At 35.5% G+C, this 24,330-nt stretch overlaps 1 long non-coding RNA gene across 1 annotated transcript in view; it reads right to left on the bottom strand.

Moving 5' to 3' along the window:
• LOC131383337 (uncharacterized) overlaps positions 1 to 24,330 on the bottom strand; it is a 173,124-nt gene that overhangs the window by 4,632 nt on the left and 144,162 nt on the right. Inside the window, exons 2-4 of the long non-coding RNA XR_009213321.1 lie at positions 7,544 to 7,631; positions 2,325 to 2,422; positions 1,244 to 1,506 (exon numbers count right to left, since the gene is read on the bottom strand). This is a non-coding gene — a long non-coding RNA (uncharacterized LOC131383337). The remainder of the gene's footprint in view (positions 1 to 1,243; positions 1,507 to 2,324; positions 2,423 to 7,543; positions 7,632 to 24,330) is intronic.

A 24,330-nucleotide genomic window follows, 5' to 3' on the forward strand; every position in this document is an offset into this window, starting at 1 on the left:
GTAGCTGTTACAAGTTCAAGATGTTAGCAAATGATTATGCTTGCAATAACATTGCTTTTCTGTACTGTGTCTCATGACATTTAACTAACTGCCTTCTTTCTTTTGACTGTTTCAGTGCTCCTGGAAATTATTCTAGAGGACTACATATTTAGAGACCAAAACTGGGTTTCTTTAAAATAATTTAGTCTATGACAAAGTCACTGGACTCAGATTTCCTTTTACTGTATTTGTCAAGGAAACATTATCATTTTGTGATTCAAATTGTTTGTCTAGGATTTGCCTTTACTATTCCTTTTTTTTTAAAATCTAGAGATATATTTCATACGAATTTTAAAAGTGTCTACATTTTATTCTCTTAAAGTTTTTATTTAAAAAATCTCAACCAAGAATAGGGTTTACAAAAGTGAGAGACCAGTTTGCAACACATAGCTAGAAATACAGGAAACAGAGTGATCACGCTGTAGTGAAATCTCAGATCCTCAGGGAATGAAGCTGGCAATTTTGTCTTCAGAATGACTCTTCCTATAGGGCTTAATCCTATCAGCAAAGGGGTCTTACAGATGAAAGCCCTACAGGAAGAAAGAGCAAAACCACTTTGCAGTGATATTTGTCTGAACTTCCCTGTAAGTATTAAGGATTTTGAGAGTTTCCCCATAGTGAATGCCTTGGGTAGCTGAGGGAGGAGGCTGAATTCCCCATTCCTCCGTGTTGCCTTTTATAACCATAGTAATGCTCTCTAGTCTCATATTGCATTGAGTGCTGAGGCATAGGCACTATTACTACGTTATGGCACTAGGTCCCATAACAATCCATGAACATTCCAGTATGCGTTGATAGGGGTGGAGAGTATGAGTGAACCCCTTAGTTCGCTCAGCATCTAGTAAGCATTTACTGTGTTCAATTACCCACCACAAAGAAGTATAAAGTTGGCTGTTGTCCTCAGGTATTTTATAGACACTAGTATCCACTTTTGCATGAATGATACCAGGCATTGGTATTGTAATGTTTATGCTAAACCCCTATTTCAGCCTTAACTTACATTTCTAAGTAAAAAAACTGACATTACTTATAACAGCAACAAAACTATAACTAAAATGGGAATAACAGTAAAAATAAGTAGGATTTAGCACTTACCAATAAATATTAAGCAACTACGTAAGTGTTTTTTTTAATATCAGGTAGTTTCATATTATTCCATTTTATAGCTCAGGAAACTCAACCCTAGAGAAATTATATAACTCACCTAGAGAGACACAGGTAGTGCACAGCAGAGCTGAAATGTTAGTCTTTGTCAGGTGGGCTCAGGGCCAGAATGATTGGTCTGGCTGTGTGATCTTGGGGAAATTGATTGGTTGATTGATGAGACCGAGTCTAGCTCTGCTGCCCAGGCTGGAGTGCAGTGGCATAATCTTGGCTCACTGTGACCTCCGCCTCTCAGGCTCAAGCGATGATATGAAATAAATTATTTTTTGATATTTAGGAGACTTTCTGGGTGTTTTTTCTTGTCTGTAAGGAGAAATACAGGAGGAAGCATTATGGAAAAGGAACGCTATTAAATAGCTTAATGATGACCAAAGATCAATCAAAAAGAGAATGAAAGTCAGGAGGCTCAGCTCTGATTTTCTGTTTGAAATCTGGACTGAAATTGATTTTATAAGTTGTATGTACATTGGAATGGTCCAGTGGTTAGATGCTATAGGTAACTGCTAACCTGTAATTTAAGTGTCACTTGGATATCTTTCAGCCTACTCACTAATCTCTCCCCTGTCGTTTCCACTGGGGGGAATTGCATTATTATAGATTTATTTCTTTAGCTTAAGAGATTGTCCAAAAAAAAGGAAGGTTAATAACTTGGTTAGAGGGGGTTGTTAGAGGAGGGAGTCATATATTTTATATATATATATAAAGTATATTATATATTCATATGCATATCTGGGTATATATTTGGATATATGTGTGCATGTATGTATGTGTGCATATTTGTGTGTGTGTGTGTGTGTGTGTGTGTATATATATATATATATATATATATATGTATCTCCTTATTCCAAAAAATATTTACTATGGTATATACATGACAAAGGAACACAAACACAAAAATGAGGCAAAAGAAGATGGAAATCAAAATAAATTTAGTTAATTACTCAAGATCTTCAAAATAATAGAAATATCTCCTGAGATTTTTCATTTAAAAATAAAACATTGTGATGCAATTAACACCATTCTTCACAACAAGTTCCCACAAGACATAACAATTGTGTATCACTGGGCTCTTCGAGTGGCTCTCCATCTAGGCTGATGAGGTCATAGCAAGAGCAACTCACTCAAAAGCAATTCTGCAGAGGGCCATTGTGGTGCTAGGGAGGTTCTGAAGTCTTTGCTGATCCATTATTCAGTCACTGCCATTTTTGTTGTGAACTACCTGGAAGAATGGGTAGACCAGATGTCTTCTGAGAAATCTATCTTGGATAAAATTTTTGCTGACTGAATTATTAAGGTTCATAGATTAACTCTGTACATTTTCATGTTACCCTGGCAGGAACTGGGGAATGAACATAGTTGCTATATTTTCATAAAACTGAGGAGCTCACTAAGGACACAAGTCTAGTTAGAAAGTTACCTATGATTGTTCAAGGTTATCTCATAGTCTTCTAACTAGCCCAGGATTCTGGTTAAATGTTTATTTGAAACTTGCTCTATTGAACAGATAAATTAGTGGCAGATGTCCAAAGATTTTACTCTACATGGCATGGATAAAATAGTTTTAGCTTGAAAACACTTCAAGGCACATGCAAACTGATACTCCTCATGGCCCCACTAAATATCTTCAATGCTACTTTGAAAATGGTTGAAAAATTAAAGTAACAAAATGTTCCCTCGTTAAATGGGATCCTTATTTATAAGCTGTCTGAAGTGGGGAATGTTTACCAATAATTTTATTCCTAGAATATTTGATGCTTAGCTATTTTAATTTGTAATTAATTTGGTAGCAGGATAATTTATATGTTCCAAACATTCTGGTTATAAATACTAACAATAGATGTGCTAAAATATGATATAACAAATTTGTTTTCTTTATAGCATGAGAAGTTTGTGCATATTCAAAAGTAGTAGGAGGATGATCCTGAACTCTCCAATTGGACATTTTAATTGCTGTGTCAAAAGGTCTTCCTTCTTTCCAGTTTGGGCCCTCAGCAGGAAGTTGAGGAGTACATGCCCTTCACATGTTAGTTACCAGGGTCTAGGCAAAAATAACATTGCATGAACCACAAATGATTCCTTCCTATTCACAAGGTCAAAGGCCAATAAAAATGAAGCCAATTAAAAACTGCAAATAATCTAATATTTGTTTCTGATATAGTTTGCCATATTCAGTCATTCATTGAACAAATATTTGTTTCATGCATATTGTAGACAAGGTCCCATTGTGCTCACTGAGCATACACTGTGAACAAAATAGTAAGAGAATCAGAAAAGTGAATTTGAAGCCTGTCTTTTGCTGCAGTAAACAATGGCCTGAGTCTGGCAGGCTTAGTGTTTGTCATCTTCTAAGGCACTATGCTCGTGCCAGGGATAGACTAAAAAATAAGAAAGATAAAGGTCATGCCAGCTGGAGGAGACAAATAACAGATAAGTAAATGTAAATGCATACCCAGTTGCAAATTTACTCAAGTATTAGGGACAGTGTTCTGCAATGGAAATAAAGTGGGCGTGGTGTGTACGTGAATCACTGCTAAAATAAGGTTATTGGGAAAATCCTGCCTGAGAATAGTATTTAAGCTGATAGTTAAGGCTGAGGATACGGCCATGTGAACAGCTGGGGGTGAACGGGAAGAAGACAAAGCAGGTGCAAAGCTAGCCTGGCTGGAGCACAGTGAATGAGAAAAGTGGTTCAAATCACGTTGGGAAAAGGTGGACTTTCTTTTTTTTACTTCCAGTATACCATTCTACCTGAAATATGGCAAAGTAGAAAATGCAGGGCAAGAGAAAGAAAGGCAGTGGGGACTTCTGTTATAATGATGTCATATTCGTTCAGGTAATTCATAGCAGTGATCTGGACTCCATAGTTGGCATGCGTATGGCAAGAGATGCATTCTAGGTATTTGTTGAAGGCCAAATATGTAGAATTAACAAAGGATTGTGTGTGGGAGATGAGGAAAAGAAGGAATCAAGTGTGCTAATATACTTGTAACAACGGAGTGAATGGTGCTGTCGATGGATAAGATGTAGAAGACACCCTGGCCATATGGAAAATAAATACATCTTGGGGTTGTGACAGTATTGGGAGTGATCACAAATTATGATCCCATCTGTTCTTCCAGGTACATGTTATGTTTGCATATCACAAGTACATCAAAGCCACACATGGCCAGGTGACCTGCTTTGATGAATGGCATGGCTGTGGAAATAGGAATGAAAGTGTGTCACTTCTGGGCAGAAGCTTTAGGAGCAGCAAAATGTTTTAACATTTTTTTTTTTCTATCAATAACCAGTTAATACAAAATTCTGGAAATTCCAGAAGAAATTTAAACTGGAAATATAATCATGGGAGTCAGCAGCATTCAGATGGTAGTTAGAACTATGTAAAAGTTGGAGACTGCTTTGGCAGAGGAAATAAAGACAGAAGAGAAAGATTCAGCTGTAAGAGGCTCCCATATTTACAGCAGGATAGACCAGCTGGAACTGCAAAGGAGCAGTGAAAGAGTTGGAAGACAATCTGGAGAAGATGGTGTCTTAGTCTGTTAAGGCTGCCATAACAAAATACCACATACTGGGTAAACAACAGAAATTTATGTTCTCAGAGTCTGGAGGCTGAAAGTCAAAGATCAAGGTGCCAGCATGGTTTGTTTCTGGTGAAGCCTCTCTTTCTTGCTTGCAGATGGCTGATTTGTCCTTACATGGCCTTTTCTCTGAAGGAAGGTGTGGAGAGAGAGTATGGTACAAAGGAGAGCACGAGAGTGCTTTTGTGCTATCTCTTCGTATAAGGACATGAAAATTTGATCAAGTCCCACCCATATGACCTTACTTAGCCTTAGTTACTTCCTTAGAGGCCCCATCTCCAAGTACATCCATTTGCTTGTTAAGGCTTCAACATATGATTTTGGGGGCAATTCATAAATATTCAGTCCATGGTAGGTGGCATAGGGAAAGCCTTAATAGAAAAGCATTTCAGGAAGCAAAGAGTAGTCAACTGCTCCATTTGCTCCTTGCACATAGCGTAGTAAAATTAGCACTGTCTGTTGGATTTGGCAACATTTAGATGACTAGTGACCTTGGCACATTTTCATTGCAATAGTGAGCGAAAAATCGGGATTGAAATAAGTCAACCAGTGCATAGAAATTCAAGAGCAGAGAGATAATCAGTAGGCAGTATTTTAAAATGTGCCCTTTAAGAGAAGCAGAGTAATGTGAGAGTACCTGGAGAAGGATAAGAAACCAAGGGAGGGTTTCTTTCTCTCTCTTTTTATTGTATATAATGGTAGATTCTAGAGCTTTTTTGTGTGAAGACAAAGACCCAGTAATAAGAGAGAGATTGAGAATGCAAAAGAGAGAGAGGGGTCACTCCAAGAAAGTCCTTGAAAGACTGAGATGGATGGATAGATTCTTCATTAGCTAGGAAAAAAAAAAAAAACAAAAACTTTCCTCTATTTTTACAAAAGAAAATAAATATGGGTAAAATTGTAAGAAATGGGAAGATCAGATCCTGTCTGAGGATTGCCTCAGTGAAATACTGGTTAATGTGTGCAGATGAAAGGAGAAAGTAGGGTTTGAGGAGTGAGACCATGATATGAGACAGGCTTTCTAAGGAGTTAATGAAGTTTCATCATGGATAAATAATTGTTGAAGCAGGTTTATAAATGTAACCATTGGAACAAAACGTGCATCCTTTTCTAAATACCAAAGATGTATCAAAGAGATGAGAGGGCTGGGGAAAGAAAGGGGGAGGGGGAAGGGAACAGAGAGAGAGAGAGAGAGAGAAAGAGAAAGAGATTATTGATGCTATTTGGAAATGCATTTGGAATCTTGGCTGGTGTTGAATCATCCGCTATGTGATTTTATCCAGCAATTTCCAGCTGTACAAATGGCCAACATGGGGAAGTCAGATCTTCACTAACTGAATGACCGCTTTTAATTTTCCAAGTGAGTGTGGTGGAGGAACAAAGAGAGAGAGAGAGTGAATATGTTTGCAAGGAATTGACCATAATGGTGGATCACGAATTCTAGCTTAAAGAATGAAGTATAATAAAGAAGAAGGGAAGAAGGGAGGGGACAGTGGAGAGGCCAGCAGATTGCAGGTCTTCATGATGTTTATGAGGTATTTTCATAGGCGTGCTTATACAAGAAATTTTAAGGATAGAAGCTAGTGATATGATTAAATCATTGATTTTGAGAGTGGAGCCGTTTCATTGAAAGACAAATATCATGTAACTCCTAGATGTCAAATTCAGTTGATTTATCAAATGAAATAACAGGTCAATAATCTTGGGGTGAAAGATAATTGACCTTTCCAAAGATACAGTAAACCCTGTGTCTATATGCTTGTGGAATTAATAATGTTTCCTGAAGAAACAAATCATATTTTCAAACTTTTTTTCTGCTTGAAATATTTAAATCAACATTGTATTATAGTAAACATTAACCACTCATACAATAGTTGCTATATTAAAAAAATTGCAGTTGATCTTTCTTCTGAAGATCTAGTTTTCAGACTGCCACCGCCAAATTCAACAAATTGAGTTTTCAGATGACAATTTTCCCCTAAATTTACCCATTATAGAATCTACCAGCCTGGCTAAGGTTCTCCTTCAGGGTTAGTAAAACTTTTAATACACTTAGATTTCAAAAGGTCTTGGGTGGATACTTCCAAATTTTGTTTTACATAGCACCTTATTAATCTTTTCAGAATTTGTTGGCTGTGTAATCAACAAGTCAGACTAGGTGTTAGGAAATTTCTGTCTGTGTTTGCAATTTGAAGCTGATTATAAGCTAGTCTCAATCTGCTATTGGAAAAAAGGGGAGGGATAATTCACACTTGAGACACTGAAGCAGTTCAAAAAGTGCCCAGCCCAAATGGGTTCCCCAGAGAGGTTCAAAAACTCCTCATTTGTCTTTCCTCTTCGCTGTCCTTGTTCTTAAAAATTCTTCCTTGACTGTCTTACAATTTAGCTCCAACACATCTTAGATCACCTGGATCTGAGAGCCCATAGACACACTTGCTGGCATGGACTATTTTGGGAATGGTCTGCTTTGGCCTAGAAGAAACCACCTGATAGATGCTGGATGTGCTGGTGGCATACTTCACAGCCAAGTTAATGGATATCTATTTTCAGAGCTGGTAGGTTACGATATATTCAGAAGTCTGCTTTTCTGGCTTGAGGGGTTTGAAGTTAAGGATTATAATGTCGAATGATCCTGTGAAATGTTTTAAATCTTTTTGTTTTTGAGAAATCTGGATTTTAGTACAAACATTTGTTTATATTCAAATGTATTAATTCTTTCTCTTGCTTTCTTACTTTGGTAGGAGTAAAAATGGATTACTCACCCTTATCTTTCTTGGCCTTTGGGAATCTCTCCTGAGTTGTCTGACGCAAGTGGGAGCAATCTCTTCTTGAAAGACTTTATTCCATTCCCTGGCAAACAAGATGTAGTTCATCTTAATGCTTATACTCCTTGCTAAGGTGAATGGTACATTTCAGCACATAGTCTCAGTTCTATGACCTTTAACAATTATATGGTCTGTGTTCCAAACTGCAGAGCTAATTTTTGCAGAGAACTGCACTATAAAATTGGTAGCAATCTGATCAAACTCTAGTAAGAGCTGTTGAAGAATGAATGGAATGCTTTCTTTTCAGAATATAATATTAGAAATAGACACATTAAAAAAAGCTATCAATAAACCCATTTATATACATTCATGGTAGTATTACGTTGTGTTGGGTGTAATAAATCTGGAAATAATTTTTGCTACATCTCTATTCTTGGAGCCAGCATTGTAGGTAATATTGTAGGTATAACTCAATGTGTCTTGCCATTCTTAGAATTAAGGATTTAGGAAAAATTACAGTTTTCTTATGGTTTTAATCCTTAACATAAGTGGCCCAGTGCTGATCAATCCACACTATAAGATTAAGGAATTGTACACTGTGTCAGTCAGTGGAAGAAAGCTGGAAAGAGAAGGAAGCATATAGACCATTTTTTTCAACACGTCTAAAGGGACTCTCATTTCCTGAACCCAGACATGCCACTGAGTTGCATAAAATATTGGTAGTGGAACAGGTTCATTTAAGTGCAGAAAAAGTTCCCTGACTGGAGTTATAATCAAAACAAAAAAGAACAAGAGTAAAAAAAAAAGGAGATGAAGAGAAGCAATTACGTTAATAGTTGATAAACGTTTGCCTGTATCCTGCATTTTGACTCATTCATAATTTGGAGACTCTAGTTTCCTCAGGATGGTATATGATTTTCTTCACAAACATAGTAAGTTATTAACTCATGCAATGTCTGTCATCTTATTCACCAAGGGTTTTACTAAAGATTAGAGACCATGGCTTCTCATGACAACTGAGAAGGGGCTTTATTTTTAACTCTACATGTCTTCCTCCTGGATCTTGATGACTTACCAAGTAAAAGATCTGTAAGAGTAAAAGAAATTTCTAAAACTTAGAAAGCTTACCATATAACAAATATTATTTCAGAGTTCTGCTTCTGACAATGTGGCAAAACTAAAATGTTCCAAATATTCTCTCCTTATAGAATACCTAGAAATATTGAATAAAATAGAGAAACACTTTAAAGCACATAGCTGAGTTCACAAATTTGTGTGTAAACAAGTCTGTAAATATATAAACAAGATAAGAGATATAACCTGGGACCAAAAGCTAAGACAGAGCTGAAAACTGAGTGGTATGCAAGCAGTGATGCCTCAGCTTTCTTGGGTTGGCTACACAGAGATAGAAAATAAAACACTGACCCTGTAGAAGATGAAGAAATGAACTGGGATTTTCTCATGAACTATATACTTAGGAAAAGGTGGGTTAGGAATAAAATAACTGATCTCTGGGAGAGAGACCAAATAGGCAAACTTGGCTGCCCAAGTCTTGGCACCAAGTGAAAAGTTAATGTATGAATGAAAATTTCTTCTTTTTTCATGTATGGGATTTGAATCTACATAATTGCTTGGGTTAGGAAATCCTAAACCAAGCATTAATTTAAATGACCTCGAGGATGTCAGTGCCCTAGGACACTCAACATGAGCAAGTGGGACTCTCTGGAAGAATATCCCTCAACCTAGGGTCCCAAAGATGACCACCAATTAAAACCAGTCACCAGTTAAAACCAGTGAGCTCTATAACTTTATGATCCTAAATTATACAACACATTATTAAAAGGAGCCACCATAAATGAGTCCAGCAGAAACTGCAAACAACAGCATAAGCTCAGCAAGATAAGACATTGTAAAGTACATACATAGATAACTGTTTAAAAGAAGCAAAATATGGAGTAGAAAATATGGTTCAGGAACAGGAGACTAATAAAAATCATGAGTAAATTTGCAAAAGAACCAAATTGAACTTCTATAAATAAAAAAATGTGACTATTGAGTGAAAAAACTCAGTGGTTGTTTAAGCCAACTGGAAACACGTTTTTTTTTTTTGTTGTTGTTGTTTTCCTTCTGGGAAAGGAACACAACACAGTAAATCCAAAGGAAAAGGAAAGAAGGAAGCGAAGCTGTTTTCATAAAGCCTTTTTTGGTTCTAGTGGGACAAGCAGTGTTGCCCCAAGATAACCATTGGTCTTGGTTTGTGTGCGGCAGTCTCAATTTATTCCCATTGTCCTCATGCAATCATTAATAATGCCCTGTTTCATTCTCAAAAAAAAAAAATAAATAAATTCCTATTTGGAAGATAGGAGTTGAGGGAGGGTCTAGGTAGGTGTGGCACAGTGAGCTAAAGGGTAATGTGATGGTGTTTCACAGCTGGAAGGTTTTACAACTTTGGGAGTCGAGATCCAGAATGCTGAGCAAGAAACCCAGTTTTCACAGAGGAACAAGCATCTGTGGGTTCATCCTCAGGTGGCTTGGAGAAGGTGGTCAACTAAACAAGGGGGAGCCGAATTTCCCAAGATGCCCTGCAGCTGCAAACTGGGAGGCCGGAGTGGGTGGAGTGGAGGGGAAGAAGGGCATTGAGTGCTGTGGTTATGGAGTGGGGACTGTGAAACAGCCAGATCTTAGCAACGATGTCATCGATGACTAGTCTACCCACAGGCTAGGAAAGATAGAGACCATTTGGAGTACAAGTCCCTATATCAGAATTCACGTGAGGATAAAATGAGAGAAAAATGACATTTTCTCATTTATCTCTTGAAACTTAGCAGGTACTTAAATTATTTCATTGTTTTGTTTTTATACGTTCTCTCCGTATTTCCTTGTCTTATCTCCAAATCAATAACGTAACAACAGTACAGAAAAAATCAAGCAGAAAATCTAGAATCAGAGGAAGGTATATTTTCTTAATTAAAGATACATTGTTCAGAGGACATCATACTAGAGTCCCTTATTTCCCATTTTAGAGAATGAAAACACATGCTAATAAATTGGGTCAGATGGTATTTTCTTGAGCAAGTGTTAACAGCAAAGAAAGTTTAGAAGATAATCTTTGTAAATTATGTAGACTTTTACAAAGGGATACGAGTGGGTAGGGAAAAACCTGAACCTATCAAAAGTAGACCAATAAAATAAAACATTTAAAAAAGTCAAACACAAAGTTTTTCCCAGTCTGAAAAAGAAAAAATAAGAGATACCTAATCCTGTTAATCTTGTTCCATCGGTGGAGAGGAACTTGAATGAGAGGAAACATGTTCAAGGAGGCACTCAGAGTAAGTGAGCAGCACTGGGTGACATGCTGAAGCGGAATAGTGATCTGATCAAATTACTTAGACTAAAAACCGTGAAAAGAATTTCACACTGTGTCTAGCTAAGAAAACAGTTTTATCAAATGCATGATCTTAAATGTGCTGAGATTTCTTTTTTTTTTTTTCTTTTTTTTGGTTTCTCTTTGCACTGTCTTGCTTCAGTGAATATGCTACCTGGAAAAGTGAAAGGCATTGTTGATGACAGTTCCTTAAGTGGAGGAAGAACAATGCATGGCATTAATGTGTTGAGTGCTGAGTCTGAACTTTCGAGTAGGTTGGCGTATTTTTAAAATATGTATTTCTATTTACTTTCCTATGAGAGTTTTAATTTTCAAAATTGTATTCTATTTTTTTTTTAGAGTGTTTGATCTAGGGATCTTGAAATCCATGCCCATACATGGACACCACACATTCTACGAATGCCTTGAATGCAACGTTTGTATTTGCATGTGTAAATTTGTTCCAGAGATAAGGAAAATAACATTTCTCAGATTTTCAAAGTTTATGATTAAAAACTTTAAGTTTTTAATAAGTACAGTATTGGCATGTACTCTCTTTTGCTGCATGTTGGCTAGAAACCTTTCTGCCATATGCCCTACTGTTCCATTGAGTGAAACTCGCCTTTTCCCCTTTCTGCAAGTGGAATCCCCAGGACGGAAATATTCACACAAAAGCTAAAGGGGAAAAATATCATTCTTGAGTATGAACCTTTGGATATAATGGTCAATGTGGAGGCCAAGTTCAGGATTAAAAAAAGATTATACTGATCAGCAGATCAGGTTTTACTGGCAAGTTCCTGAGAGATGGTTGCATTCTCTCTGGCTTTGGCCTTTAGAAGGAGCTCCTATTTCATCCTATGTTAAAGCTCAGTGTTGTGATTCCAAGACCAGAATGAGGTCCTACACTACTCCCTAAAAGAAACAGTCCAAGAGCAATAAGCTTAAGATTTTTCATCTCCTGAAAAACTGTGAGGAAAATGAAAATGGCGCAGTGCGGCTCCTTCATTGGGTACTCATTTATGGGGAATGTGGAGCAGGTCTTTCAAGCCAGCCACTCTAACTGAAGTGCTGTTGTTGGATCCACTGTCTCAAAGAACTAGAAGAAAAGTAAATGCTAGATGCTCTTGTGTTAGTGAAGAACACTAACTCCCAAAGGACAAGCAAAAATCTAACAAAAAAGACTACTTCTTGTTATGTTTTCCTAATTGCCAAAATGGTAAAAATGAGAATAATCATTGAAAGAGATAGCATAAAGTAGCAAAAATCCTTTCCAGATTAAAAACGAAGCAAAGCATGTTTCCCAAGTAATAATACTCTCATCTTCCTCCCTAATCCTTTACCCCACTACCAGAAGAAGAGTAAAATGTCCAGATATATTTGAAGGTAAAGATTTCTCCTTTTAATAAGATTAGTCACCTTGTACACATCAATGGATCTTGAGAATGAAAAGCTATTTGTTTTCTAATACATTCATTTCAACCTATAAATGTTTGACTTTTCTCTGTCATTCATTTATGACCTGTGGTCTTTTCATTCCCTTTCAGTTAGAATATTTTTCAAATTTTTTATTGATTTTTTTATTTAACCCATAGGTTATTTGGAAATACATTGTTTAATTTCTAATGTATTTGCTTTTTTTCCTACTTTTTTTTTCTTAATTCCACACTGGTCCAAATATATTCTGTATATGATTTAATATTTTAAGTTCTGTAGAGACTAACCTTGTGCCCTGCATGTGTTTAATTTTTGTATGTTTCATGTGCACCTGGAAATTATGTACAGATTGCACTTGCTGTATGCAGTGTTTTGTATAAGTTGACTAGATTAACTATGTTGTTAAATATTTTATATCCTTACGAAATTGTGTTCTGTTTGCTTTGCTAGCAGTCAGAGAAGTATGTTATAATATCTCACTTAATGACAATGAATTTCTCTATTTTTCCCTTTTAACACTTTCCACTATTTTAAAACATTTTAAAGTTATTAGTTGCATAGGCATTTACAAGTTTTATATCTTCCTGACTGATTGACACTTTATTTTTTTTCTTTATTTCTAGTAATGTTTGTTGCCTTAAAGTCTACTTTGATGTTAGCATAACTATATCAGTTTTCTTTTGATTAATGTTTGCATGGATTATATGTTCTCATCCTTTTACTTTTACATTACCTGTATCCTTAAATTTAAGGCACTTTTTTGTACGCAGAACATATTTAAAGTTTGTTTTATATCTGAGTCTGATAACCTTTGGACTATTTTTAATTAAAAAATTTAATGTAGATCATAATACATTTGGTCTTAAATCTGTCATTTTACTATTTATATTCTATTTTTTCTCATATGTTCTATATTTTTAATCCCATTCTTGTCTTTTAATAAAGATTAATCAGGATTTCTTCTTTTTCATTTTATTTTTTTCTATTAGATAGCTAGTTACATTATTTTACTGTTTTTTAGTGGTTATCCTAGAGTTGACGTTAATCTTGATCATAATCTTGATCACTAATGCTTAATATAAATTAGTACATTTGCCACTTCCCAAGTGAAACTTAGTACAGTTTCAAGTCATTTAACCTATCTATTTTTGTTTTCCTATCATGTGTTTTATTTCTAAGCATTGAATTCCCTAAATCATATATTACTATTTTATATGGTCAATATTTATATTAATTTTCTGCATATTTACCTTTTGATTTTCCATTGATCTTTATTTTTCCTTCATTTTTATACTTTACTCTGATATTACATTGTTTTTGCATGGAAAACTGTCTTTTGTGTGTCTTTTATTGTGGATCTGCTGGAAATGGATTCTCTCAATTTAGTGTGCAAATGTCTTTACTTAGTCTTCATTTTTTGATAGATATTTCCAAAGGTATGAGTCAAGGTAGGCATTCACTTTTTTTCTTAAAGCATAAATATATTACTCTCTTTTCTTCTGGATTATCTGCATGGTGGATGATTTTGTGTGTCACCTTGACTGGGCTAAAGGATGCCCAGATAGCTGGTAAAACAATAGGTTATGGGTGTGTCAGTGAGGGTGTCTTTGACAGAGGTTAGCACTGGAATCAATTGTCTGAGTGAACAAGATCACCCTCACCAATGTGGGCAGACGTCATCCAATCCTCTGAGGGCCCAGACAGAACAAAAAGGCAGAGAAAGACACATGTGCTTTTTCTGCTTAAGCTGAAACATCCATCTCCTTCCATCCTCAGACATCAGCACTCGTGGTTCTTGGGCCTTCAGACTCAAACTGGGACTTATGCCATTGGCTTCCCTGGTTCTCAGTTCTTTTCATTTGGACTGAAACTATGCCTCAGACTTCCTGGGTCTCCAGCTTGTAGGTGGCAGATTATGGGGACATCTCAGCCTCCAAAATTGCTTGAGCCAATCTCACATGATAAATATCTTTCTCTGTTTTCTCTGTATCTCCCATTGTTTCTATTTCTCTGGAGAATCCTCACTGTTCCATCCCTCCTCCTTTTTTCTTCTGAAGAACTCAAGTTTCAGCATTATTTTTTCTCCTTTTAAGATAATGACTGTTTTTGTTGTTCTTGGTGCTCCTAATATTTCTCTTTGTCTTTGACTTTTAAAGGTGATTTCTTCATATTTATTCTTCTTGAGGCTTGCTGCATTTCTTGAATTCGTGGGTTGATGTCTTCATTAGTTTTAGAAAATGTTCATTTATTACCTCTTCAAATATTGATTCTGCCTCATATCTGTGTCTTTTCTGCTTCTAAGCCTCTAATTATGTAGACATTTTAGCATGCCCAATTTGTTTCTAAGCTTCTTTCCTGAATTTTATATTCTTTTATGTCTTTGATCATCAGCTTTTGATCTACAATTCAGATTATCAGTTCACCTTTCAGCTGTGTCTAATGAAGTCTATATTTTGAGATTTTCGTTTTAGTTCTGGTATTATCAGTATTACAATTTTAAATTGATTCTTTTTTAAATATTTTAGTTCCTGGTGAACTTCTCCATTTCCCTTTTATCCTCTTGAGTGTATTAATCACAGTTTAAGCTCATGTCTGATAATTCCAATATCTGGAAAACCTGTGGATGCATTTCTAATGCTTATATTTTCTCTTGGTTCTGTCTTGATTAATAGGGTTTTATTATTGCTGGAAGTTGTTAATTTTAAACTGTCAGAGTTCTGAATGATGTTATCCTATTCTAGAAATGGTTTCCCTTAGCTTTTGGCAGGCAGGCAATGTAGGAGAAAATTAATTAAATGATGGATTGAGCTGATTTTAAGTCTGGCTTTCAGTCTTTGTAACGTCTATTCTATTTCCTGTTAGTCTTAATTCCTAAAGTATAATACTTTAGGATATTTAGTTGAAACCCTGTGGTGTTTACCAGGTCTCTTCCACCTTGGCTGGTCTTAAATTCCAATTTCTACTTCCTCAGCATTTGGAAACTGATCTTTAGCCTGACAGCAGTTTTCTGCTGGATCTTGGCCCCTCAAATCCTGGCTATCCTTAAAAGTCTAATGCTGCCAAAGAGACTTTAAAAAACTTTATGCAGCTTTTCTAGTTTTCAGAGGCAAGAATAGTCTGCTGTGAAGTATTGGATGACACCTTGGAGAAATAGCTTCTACTTACTTTTTATATATATGGATATATCAGTATCTAGAATTAATCCATATAATCCCTTCCTGATTTAAGATATTTACACATTTTTTGCTAATTTCCATGTATGAATGTAATATTTAGTTTCAAAATATGATCTTCTCTCCATTATATCTTTTCTTTCCTGAGACTTTTTATTTTAGAATTTCCTGAAGCTTTATGACATATTTATACGTAAACATGTATATTTCTCCTTATATTGCCATAACTTTTTCCTTTTTTTACCTATCATTTTCTTTCTTTGATTTTCTTTCTGTTTTGCTAGTGTTTTTTCCAGAAATGGTTATGGGTTGAAAATCTCCGAGTTCTTGTACATACAAAAATTTTAATATTGTCACAGTTGAATCTTAGTTTAGATGGGTATAGAATTTTTATTCAAAATGCTTTTACTGCATAAGTTTGAAAATATTGTTACATTTTCCTCAAGTATCTGATGTTATTGATGAGAAGTTTAATTCTAATTTGACTCTTGTTCCCTTGTAGGTACTAATTGTTTTCCAATTTGGGAAGCTTAAATTTCTTAAAATTCACAACATATAATTTACATACTACAAAATTCTTTTTAAAGTATGCAATTCAATGTGTTTAGTGTGTTTTAGTAATATAACTTATGTATATACAAAATATCTTTATAATATTTGTAGAATATTTAGCATATTCACAAGATTGTTCAACCATCACCACTCTCTATTTCCAGAATCTTTTCCTCCAAACGGAAACCCTGAACACTATGATGAATAGTATAGAAGTTTCTAAAGAAAACTAAAAATAGAGCTAGCATATGACTCAACAATCCCACTACTGGACATTTATTCAAAGGAAAGAAAATCAGTGTATCTAGGAGACATCTGTGCCCCCATGTTTCTTGCAGCACTATTCATAATAGCCAAGATATAGAATCAACTATATCAAGCTGTCCAATAATAGAAGAATGGATACAGAAAATGTGGTAAATATACACAATGAAATGCCATAAGCCATAAAAAGAAAAAAATCATTTTATTTCTGGAAACATGGATGGAAATAGAGGACGTTACATTCTCACTCATAGGTAGAAACTAAAAAAAAGTTGATCTCATTGAAGGAAAAAGTAGAACAGAGAATACTGTAGGCTGGGAAGTTGGGGAGGGAAGGGAGGGACAGGGAAAGATTTGTTAAAGGATGCAAAATTGTTTGTTTGTTTGTTTTTGAGATGGAGTCTCACTCTGTCGCCCAGGCTGGAGTGTAGTGGCGTGATCTTGGCTCACTGCCACCTCCGTCTCCCAGGTTCAAGCGATTCTCCTGCCTCAGCCTCTGGAGTAGCTAGGATTATGGGTGCCTGCTACCACGCCCAGCTAATTTTTGTATTTCTTTTTTAGTAGAGTTGGGGTTTCACCATGTTGGTCAGGCTGGTTTTGAACTCCTGACCTCAAGCAATCCACCCGCCTCGGCCTCCCAAAGTGCTGGGATTATATAACTTTTAGCGTTCTGTATCACTGTAGGATAACTATACTTGACAATAATAGAGAGCTTCAAATAGCTATGAGGAGGATATTGAATATTCCCAATATAAAGAATTAATAAGTGAGATGATGGTTATCCTAATTACCCTGATCTGATCACTATACATTATATTTATTGAAATATCACTATATAGTCCATGAATATGTACAGTTATAATTTGTCAATTAAAAAATAAAAGTAGTAGATCAAAACAAAAGGGAAAAAAAAAAGAAACCCTGTACCATTAGCAATCACTCCTGTTCTCTCCCTCTAGACCCTGGAAACCACTAATGTAGTTTGTTTCTCTATACTTGCCTATTCTGGGTTTGCCATATAAGTGGGATTGTACAAGTGTTGCCTTGTGTGCCTGGCTTCTTTCACTTAGCACAATGTTTTCAGGGTTCCTCTATGTGTAGCATGTCAGTTCTTCATTCTTTTCACCGATGAGTAATATTCCATTATGTGAATATACCACTTTTGCTCACCTATTTGTCCATTTATGGACATTTGCATTGTTTTCACTTTTTGGCTAGTATGAATAAAGCTGGCATAAATGTTTACAAATAAGTTTTGTGTAGAGGTGTGTTTTCAATGTTCTTGAGCTTATATACAGGAGTAGCATTGCTAGGTCATTTTGATAACATGTTTAACTTTTTGAAGTACTACCAAACTGTTTTCCAAAGTTTCTGTACCATTTTATCAGCAATCCATGCATATTCTAACTCCCCACATTCTTGCCCACACTTTTTGTTATCCATTTTTAATTGTAGCCATCTTTTGTGTGTGAAGTGGCATCACATTGTGAATTCTATTTGCATTTTCATGATGACTAATAATACTGAGCATCATTTTAGATGCTTATTGGTCATTGGTATATTTGAATAATTATTCAAATCCTTTCCCCCTTTAAAATTATTTGTGTTTTTGTTGTTGACATGTAGGAGTTCTTTATATATTCTGGATATGAGATCTTTAAGTCATATGATTTGCAAACATTTTCTCCCATTCTGTGGTAATGTCACTTGATGAACAAAAGTTTTTTTTTTTTAATTTTGATTAAGTGTAGTTTATCTTTTTTCTCTCCTTTTTTTGTGCTTTTGACATCATATTTAATAAATCATTGCCAAGTGTGAGGTCATAAATGTTTACCTCCACGTTTTCTTCTAAGAGTTTTATAGTTTTAGCTCTTGCATGTAGATCTTTGATGTATTTTAAATTAATTTTTGTGTATTATGTGAGGTAAAGGTCCGATTTCTCTCTTTTACCTTTGGCTGTCTGGTTGTTTGAGCATGATTTATTGAAAGGATGATTCTTTTCCAGTTGTCTTGGCATCCTTATAAAAATTAATTGACAATAAATGTCAGGATTTATTTCTGGACCCTAAAGTCTATTGCATTCATTCTTGTGACAGTACCACATAGTCTTTATTGCTGTAATTTTGTGTTAAGTTTCAAAATCAAGAAGTGTGTGTGCCCCACATTATACTCATTATACTTCTTTTTTAAGATTGTTTCTGGCAGTTTGGAGTCCATAGACTTTTAATATAAATATTAGAACCAGCTAGTCAACTGAAACCAAAAAATCCCCAACAACACCCAGCCATTATTTATATAGGGATTACATTAAATCTGCAAGTAATTTTGAGGACTATTATTAAGTTTTCCAATCTATGGACATGGGACGTCTTTCTATTTATTTAATTTTAAGTATATAAGTCATGTGCTACTTTTGTTAATTTACTCCTGCATGTTTTTAATGCAATTGTAAGGGAATAGTTTTCTTACTTTTACTTTCAGATTACTCAATTGGGTATACATACTACTGATTTTTTTATATTGATTTTGTATTCTGTAACACCGTTGAATCTGTTTCTTACCTCAATATTATTTTGTGGATTCATTAAGATTTTCTAAATACAAGGTCAAGTAATCTGCAAATATGATTTTATTTACTTATTTTCAATTTGTATGACTCATTTCTTATTTAATTGCCTTTGCTAGTTGGGAACTTTTAAAGGCATGTTTGGTTTTCCTTACAGCTTTGACAATTTAGCAGCACATATTTAAAGTGTGTGTGTGTGTGTGTGTGTGTGTGTGTGTGTGTGTGTTTTAAAATCAATCTTCTTTCACTCCGTGGGTACCTAGACATTTCAAAGCTTGAATATTACCTCAGTTCTCATGCATTTTTCTCTTCTTCATAAATTGGGGTATTCTTGCACACTGTTTTTGCTGTCTTGTCTGGGAATCTCTTTAGAGACACATGTTAGACATCTTTAAAAACTTTTCTGTTGTTTCTTTATTTTTTTTTTTCTCAGACTTTGCATCTCTTTATCCTATCCTGTGATCCCGATTCTACTCTGGTGTCTGATCTTCTCCTCCATTTGAGTTGCTATTCTGTTTGTGTAAGAAGTTTGTATTTTATCTTTCATATTTTATATTACCAAGAATTCTGTTTTTTTTTTCTTTCCATAGCAACCTGCTTTCAATGGCCTTTATGCCCTGTGAAATGTCTCTGAGGATACTAATTATAATTACATTAAAGTGTTCTTCTGTCCTTATAGTTTAATTTTTAGATGTGTTACATATTGGGTCTTTCATTTTTTTTCCTTGTTTCTGATCATACTTTAAATGAGAGTCTGGTTTAAATTAACAACTGGAAATGTATTTTATCAGACGAAAGGATAATTACTCTTGCCTGGCAGTAAAAGCAGCTGGGATTGCAGCAGTTTCTCTCCTGTGAATGGCCAGTGGATTTGTGATGGTTGTGATCAAGTGGAGTTTCTTCATAGTTTGTTTTCTGGAGAGGGTGGTTGCAGATAGCCGTAAGGACCTGGAAGCAGCATTCCATTTATATAAACGTTAGAGTTATCTGTCAGGAGAATGTTGGTACTGGCTCACCTGTCATACCCTTTAATTAACTACCACTTCATTGCATATGACACACTCCTTCTCATAGCTTTGTTATCCCAGTTTTGGGGAGTATTCCAAGGTTTTGTCAGAAAAGGCTCTTTTTTTTAAACATTATCTTGGTTTCCATTTGCTTTATGTCTTTCAAAAATGATTTACATTTGTGGTCTGCTGGTAAAATATTACTTGTTTTTTTCAACACCCTCATCAATTTATTTTTATATTCATTCTATCTTTGAAAGTGGTGTCTAGGCGTGGAAGAAAAATATCTTTTTTGTTGTTGTTCAGCAATTTTGATAGCATAATATCATCTCTTTTCAAATGAACCTTTTCTCTGCCACTGAGGCACAGCTGTATTGAAACACTGACTTGGCAGGTTTGTAATCAAGTTCTAACTTAAAACTTACTTTCTACATAAAAAAGAATAGTTTATTAGATGATGACATTGAAATATTCTCATCAGAAAATTCTAAATCATAAACTCTAAATCATGATATCTGAGCCTGTCTAGTTTCACAAACCTGAAGAAATAAGACTCTCTTTTAATTCTTCAAATACACAAAAAGAGAGAAAGAGAGAGAGAGCGAGAGCGAGCGAGTGAGCTAGCAAGCACAGTGCACAGCCTGATGGTGAAGTCTTTCTTCACTGTAGATCTTTATTTACTGTTTTTGTATATAGAAAAAATTATTAAAAATACATATAATACCTAGTGACCTAGTGCACTGCTATAGCTAGTCAGAATTTAAAATAAATTCCACATAATAAAATTCTTTGTTTCACTTAGAGTTACTAAGTGACAATCCAAGGGAGAAGTTCAACTGAAAAGTAAAATTAGTGGATCTTTTTGAAACTTCTGTGACCACATAGCAAAAGTCATTTGGTTTCAAAAGAACTTTCTTGATAAGTCCAGTTAACCTCACATTTCTAAGGAAAATAAATGATTTTTTAAATTGTTTAGTTATTGTTTTAAGTGATTTGTTATACAGCAGTAGATAACTGGGGCACTTTATTATGCAAAGACATTTAATTGGTTTTGTTTAAACTTCTCTCTTCTAGACTATGCCCAGCGAAACCCTTAATATCTCTTTCAGAAAGGTTCTTAAATGTCTTGCCCTCAATGAACAAGCTTTTGACTTCTGAATGTGCCTTCTCTCCTAGCAGCATAGCTCCCCTTTTCTCCCGTTCTGTTCCTTTCTGTTCCCCTTTCTTTCCTTGTAATATTTTTTTTTCTTTCTGTTACAGATGCCTCTAAATTTGAACAGAAGAGAGATTTTTTAAAAATTCCTTTCAGATATATAAAACTGAGGGACAAAAATTGGTATCACCTCAAAAAATCAGGACTTATGCATTCCAGTTATTCCGTTGACCATTTGAATCTACAATGACTCATCAGTGTACATTCATGTATCAAGAATTGCCTACATATCACAAAAGTGTATTTTTTGACATCATCTCAGAGAAGATGTGGTTAAAATTCCTATTAAGACCCTGAATTCACTTAGGAGCTAAGTTAGGAGCACTTATCTCTTTCGTGCTTTGATTTTGTTATTTTTATTTACAAATCATGAGTTGCATTTGAGAATAATTCTGGTTGCACTTTTAAATGCAAGTAAATAACTCTTTTCTGTCTCAAAAGACAATAGTCAGAAAACTATAAGATTTTAGGCAAAACAAATAGAATAACAACTTATGGTTGACTATTTGGAAATTTGTATGGGAGGAGGTCATTTTACCTTTCAGTTTTGTGGATGGCAGTGGAGTGGCACTTGCTTTGGTGGAGTGGACCAGTCGTTAGTGACCCCATCTGAAACTATGGGAACATCTTCAACTTCTGAGGCCACTGCATGTAATGATCTGTGTCCTTGAGCATTACTTGTAATTACAAGAGAAGAGACACCATCCTCTCAGTACTAAAAAATAGCACTGCAATTAACTGTAGACGAAAATCAATGCCTCTCCACTCTAGGGATATAGATCAGTAATTGTCTTTATAATTTCCCAATTCTTAGTACCATCCCTTTTCCTTTTGCAGAAAAACAAAATCATAGAAGTAAAAATGGAAACTCCCCACTGAGCTGTCTCTTAACTCTTCTTAATCATATGTCCATTCCAATCCTCTCCTTGCTTTTTCTTAATACCAAGTGAGGTCTTGGTTCTTCAGCTAAAAGGTTTTTGTTTTGTTTTCCTTCCAGTTTTGCTTCATTACTGTTGGCATGTCCATAGCTTTGAAAAATAAAATGTGCGTAGGGGTTTTCTAATAAAAATAAACTTTTCTTTATTCCCAAAGATGCTATAGATTCTTAATTACTACAAAGCCTGCTCCACAGACTTCAGTGAAATAGTATAGGGAGTTGGTGAATAGGGTTCTTATCCTACCCCAAGGCTCTTTTCATCAATGAAAATGATAATGTAAACTTTGTTAAGATTAACCCCGCAAAATCATTATATTAGATATTCTCTTTTACACATAAATTATTTACAGAATCCTAAATATTATGTATAATAATACAGGAGGGATCCAGGATATCACCTTTTTGTTTTCATCCTCACATAACTCTCTGTGCATTTAAACCATAAAATATGCACGAATATCTCAGCTGCATCACATATTCCATTATTTTTTCTGTCTCCTCCTGGCATAGATGTCACCACCAGCTGCGTTTTGGTTGGCAGTCACTTGTTCCATCTTAGGAGGAAGAGAGGCATTGGTCATAAGACATGCATGTCTAGGCATTGTGGTATCTGGTGTCCAATTTTGTTTTGCAAAAATTAGCCCGGCCAGTGCTGATATCAGTTAAGCTTCAGCATCGAAAATTCAAAGCCTAAATGTCTGCTTGAGGAAAATACCTGCTCGAGAGGAATTTCCATATTCTTGGTATGATTATTATGTTTTTTCATCAGGAAGGAATAAGGGGTGACTCCTGATGCTGGCTGTATTAGTCAGCATGAGAAAGAGAGAAAGACATTGAGGAATTAGCAGATATGATTGTGGGGGCTGGCAAGCCTTAAATCTATAGGGCAGGCTGGCAGGCTGAAAATTCAGGGAAGAGTTTATGCTGCCATCTTGAGTTGGAATTCTACAGAGTAGCAGACAGGAAACGCAGGCAAGGCTTCTATATTGCAGTCTTGTGAAAGAGTCCTTGTACATCCAAGAACCTCAGTCTTTTCTCTTAAAGTCCTTAAACTGATTGAACTACTGGGAAGAATCATTTGCTTTACTCAAAGTCCACTGATTTAAATGTTAATCACATCTAAAAAAATGCCTTCACTGAGAAATCTGGACTGGGGTTTGACCAAATACACCATAACCTAGCTAAGTTGACACAAAAAATTAACCATCACCCTGGACTTTATATAGGGCTGTGTTTAAACCACCCTGGACTTTATATAGGGCTGTGTTTAAACCACCCTAGAGATATCTGTTCGGTCTTTAAAATCTTTGCGGAGAAAATGTGCCATAGACTTTTATGAATTTCAAATTGAATGAAAATTCCCTTTTAAATATTTGTCCTAAAGTTTGTTTGTTTGTTTGTTTAAAGGCAGAGTCTCACTCTGTTGTCCAGGCTGGAGTGCTGTGGCTTGATCTTGGCTCACTGCAACCTCTGCCTCCCAGGTTCAAGCGATCCTCCTGCCACAGCCTCCCGAGTAGCTGGAATTACAGGGATGCACCACCACACCCGGCTCATTTTGTATTTTTGGTAGAGAGGAGGTTTCACCACGTTGGTCAGGCTGGTCCTGAACTCCTGGCCTCAGGTGATCCTCCCGCCTCAGCCTTCCAAAGTGCTGGGATTACAGGCATGAGCCACCACACCCTGCCAAGTTTAATTTTTAAATCTACTGTCCTTACACTTTTCTGTAGTAGAAAAGGATACTAATTAGACTCCTTATATAATGCCTATTAAATTGATATGATTCTATAAACAACTTTTAAAATAATCCTCTATCAGATTATTTCTACATAATATGAACAGTCCTGCATGTGCCTTGTGATATGGTTTTAAGCTCCTAGGTTTAGCTTGTTTTTTTAAAAGCAGTTTTTATTGTATAATTCACATATCCTACAAATAATTCACTTTAAGTGAGTAGGTAAATGGCTCTTAGCATTTTCAAAGAGTTTTACAACCATCAATGTCATCGATTTCAGGACATTTTCATCCCCCTAGAACGACACCCTGTGCCCATTAGCAGTCACTCCACATTTCGTCTCAACTCTTCCTCTGCACCAGCCTGGGCCCCACGAACCTGCTTTATGCTTCTTTGAATTTGTATATAAATCTGGACATTTCATATAACTAGAATGATGCAATGTGTGGCCCTTTCTGACTTGTCAAGGTTAGTTTTAAACTTTCAACTTTGTTAAGACCCACAAAATAGAAATGATTCTAGTAGAATGAGTGACAGCAGGT

Source organism: Hylobates moloch, unplaced genomic scaffold (assembly GCF_009828535.3).
Source record: "Hylobates moloch isolate HMO894 unplaced genomic scaffold, HMol_V3 SCAFFOLD_4, whole genome shotgun sequence".
Taxonomy (NCBI): Eukaryota; Metazoa; Chordata; class Mammalia; order Primates; family Hylobatidae; genus Hylobates; species Hylobates moloch.